Source organism: Papio anubis, chromosome 13 (genome assembly GCF_008728515.1).
Source record: "Papio anubis isolate 15944 chromosome 13, Panubis1.0, whole genome shotgun sequence".
Lineage (NCBI taxonomy): Eukaryota > Metazoa > Chordata > Mammalia > Primates > Cercopithecidae > Papio > Papio anubis.
The window spans coordinates 24,475,259-24,479,217 of record NC_044988.1 but is presented as its reverse complement, the minus strand read 5'-3'; positions in this window follow the sequence as shown (position 1 = coordinate 24,479,217).

Below are 3,959 nucleotides of genomic sequence, written 5' to 3'. Positions count from 1 at the left end.
GGTAGATTCACTGACAGTTTATGTAGTGCCCCTGGAAAAGCTGCAGGCATTCAATGCCAGTCCATAAAAGCAGCCAGGAGGGGAGCTATACCCTGCAGAGCCACAGGGGCAGAGCTGCCCAATGCTGTGGGAGCCTACCTCTTGCATCAGTGTGACCTGGATGTGAGACATGGCATTAAAGGAGATCATTTTGGAACTTTAAGGCTGAATGATTGTCCTATTAGATTTCATACTTGCATTGGGCCTGTGGTTCCTTTGTTTTGGCCAATTTCTCCCATTTGGAGTGGGTGATTTATCCAATGCCAGTTGCACCCCCATTGTATCTAGAAATAAACTAACTTGCTTTTGATTTTACAGGCTCACAAGTAGAAGGGACTTGCCTTGTCTCAGACTTTGGACTTGTACTTTTGAATTAATGCTGGAATGAGTTAAAACTTCGGGGAACTTTTGGAAGGGCATGATTATGTTTTAAATTGTAAGGGCATGAGATTTGGGAGGGGCCAGGGATAGAATGATATGATTTGGCTGTGTCCCCACCTAAATATCATCTTAAATTGTAGTTCCCATAATCCCCATGTGTCATGAGAGGGACCAGGTGGAGATAATTGAATCATGAGGGTGGTTTCCCCCATCCTGTTCTCATGATAGTGAGTTCTGATGAGATCTGATGGTTTTATGGGGGGCTTCTCCCTTTGCTGGGCACTCATTCTTTTCCTTCTTGCTGTCATGTGAAGAAGGACATGTTTGCTTCCCCTTCTGCCATGATTGTAAGTTTCCTGAGGCCTCCCCAGGCATGCTGAACTGTGAGTCAATTAAGCCTCTTTTCTTTATAAACCCAGTCTTGAGTATGTCTTTATCAGCAGTGTGAGAATGGACTAATATAGTCCTGCACAGGTGTCTCTTGTGGGGAAAATCTACATTCTGTAGAGAATTCCTTTTCCTTTTCAGGTCTTTTCTTGATTTGGGAAATATTTATCTAAGAGTCTGATACCTTTTAATGTCTGATAAGAAACATTCATCATCTATTTTCTCTGAAGTCTACTAACTGGAGGCTTTATGTACATAACAAAACCTTGGCTTCCACCACTCCCTTTGTGTTAGCCCCAAGCATTTCTTTCTGCTGACTTCATGTATTTAGATAATGACTCAACTCTTTCAACCAAATGCCAATCATAAAATCTTTGAATTTACCTAATCTTCAAATTGACCTGTAAGCAACCCTCCCCCCACCATCAAATTGTTCTGCTTTTCCAGACCAAACCAGTGTATACCTCACATGTATTGATTACTGTCTTATCTCCATAAAATGTATAAAACCAAGCTGTAACCCAATCACCTGGGACACATGTTCTCAGGTCGTCTTGAGGCTGTGTCATGGACCATGGTCTTCACATTTGGCTGAGAATAAATTTCTTCAAATATTTTACAGAATTTTTTTTTTTTTGTCAACAAAGGTATAAAGAACTTTTTATTTGCCTAGAGTGAAAAGAAATTTATAAGTCTGTGGGAATTTTAATGCTGGGTCAGAAGTACTTCTCCCACTAAATATATTTTCATGGGACAACAGGAGATAAAAATAAAGCTGTATATTAACTAGAACCTTTGGGTCTCATTTGTTCTATATGCCGGATGTATTAGCAATCATTCCTGCTAGTTCCAGTAATAGTCTTGAATAGTGTGTTCTGACTAGCTGAGCTGTGGTTATGTGCCCAACCCTATACCAGTCCTCAATCCCAGAGAGATAAGAACTCAGATTTGCCAGATATGAATCATTTGCCCTGAAGTTAGAGAAGGATTCTGACTTTCCCAAACCATATGGAGTGAGAATGGTAAAAAACTAATTCCCCAGACACATGCTAAACTGACAAGATAAAACAACTATCAATAATATGTGTACTGGAAAGTCTTGGGTCATTTCTAATCTGAAGATGCAAATATTTTAAAAGTGACAAGTAGCGTGATCTTGGGAAAAGTCTAATTCTAAAAATCCACAATCCTGAATTCTAGTCATGACATTGCCTCTAAGTAGCTATGTGACAGAAGCCATACCACTTAACCCCTTGGAGCCTCACTATCCATATATTTATAGGTCCAGGCGAAAATGTGTACTAGATCCTTTTCAATTTAGAACCGTATGGCAGGCATAGAAAGGTTTTATCTGTCTCTAGAGGGAGGAGTTTGACTATGGGGTCATTTATTCTGACTTTCTTTTTAAATCTATGGCAAACAACCTGCCACAACCAAAATGACCTGGAAAGTTCATTGAAATGTAGGTGATTTACAGAAACGTAATTTCAGTGCTTCTCTTTTACATGCTGGATATAATCATGGCATAACTGCCTACATTTCTTTGCTTCTAAAAATCTTATGGATCAGGGGAAGTTCAGATGGAACTTTCATAAGCCCCACAAAACACACCTTTTTCTTCAAATTGTACCATCTGCCTTGTGGGAAAATCTTACCTGGTTTATTTTCTTCCGGAATGTGACTCAAAAAGATTGGAGAGAAAAAAAGTGATAATGCAACTTTGGGTAAAATGTTCTGCAATCCCTTACTATCCCCTGCACAGAAAGTCATTTTCTGACTATTCTTGCAGTTTGAGATCACAGGATTCTTGACAACCTAATAGCACTTCATACCAATAAAGTCAGGACTGTCTTTTTGTTTGATGTTGCTTGGAACATGCAATTATCTCAAAGGCAGGTTGTAGCTAAGCATTTTCATCTGTCCCCAGCCCTTTCTGCCTGGGGGTAGGATATGACATACCTCTCAGTTTCAGTTATACGCAAAGGTGCCTAGATTTGCAAGGTTCAGAGCTTTTACCTTTCAGAATGTCCAGTGCTACAAATCTTGCTCTAGGGAAGCTTTCTGGCCCCTTCATAATGATTCTTTTACTTCCAATATTTGTTTGCATGAAAGCTTCAGAAATTTCTGTAGTGCCCCACCTCCATCACCATTCAGATTTTATTTTGAGGCTTTTGTTCATCTGTTAGATATAAAGAGAGTTGGGATCAGATTCTCAGGCCCCAAGCAGGGAGCATTCTGAGTGATGTGTAAGTGTACTCTCCAACCTACTCCTTCCATTTTTGCACTGTCTCTACCCATCCTGTTCTATGCTCGACTTAGTATTAAAAATTGTAAAGGAACACATAAGCATTAGAAGGTCAAACCATGGATTTCTGAATGGAAAACAGATCTTATGAAAAGAGAGCATCCTTTTGGGATTGATGTTGCTTGGTCTTCATTCTGTTATCAGTAAGTGCAGTATTCCTTATCTGCATTTCTTCCCCCTGCAACCTTCCTTTGAAATTGAGGGGCAATATGAAAGAGAAATGTCACCCTCCCTCTGTACCACCTTCCTTCTTACTTTTCTGCAGCCTCCTCTTCCCCACCACTGAACTGCTGTTCTTTGCCATAGCTGCTTCCCTGGTATGCTCTGACTTGAAAAGCATAGTGAGAGCTGTGAGGGCACTGCTAGCAGCCTGGAGTAATAAAATCAGAAGGTTCCAGCACAATCTTTGTACCATCACTTCTTTTCTGGGTGAACTTAAGCAAGTCAGTAAATCTTTTAGAACTTAAAATTTCTCATATATCCGGTGTGATAACATGACCTTCCCAGCTCAACCCATGAGATGGTTACAAGAATCAAATAAATAATGTGTGTGAAATTGCCATGTACTATGCAGCAATGTTACTATCATGAATGATCGAGCAGCTAACTTTTATGAGTCATACTATGTGCCAAGTTAGTTATATTCTTTCAAGTTAGTTACATCAATTAAATACTTACATAGATTAATTCTCACAACCCTCTGAAATTTTCACTATTGTATCCCTATTTCACTGACAAGATAAAGAAAGTGAAACCTAGAATTGCTATTTTACCCAAAGTAGCACAGCTATTGACATCAGAGTAAGAGCTGGTTCTTTGAAGCAAATCTGTGTGATGCTAAAGTTAG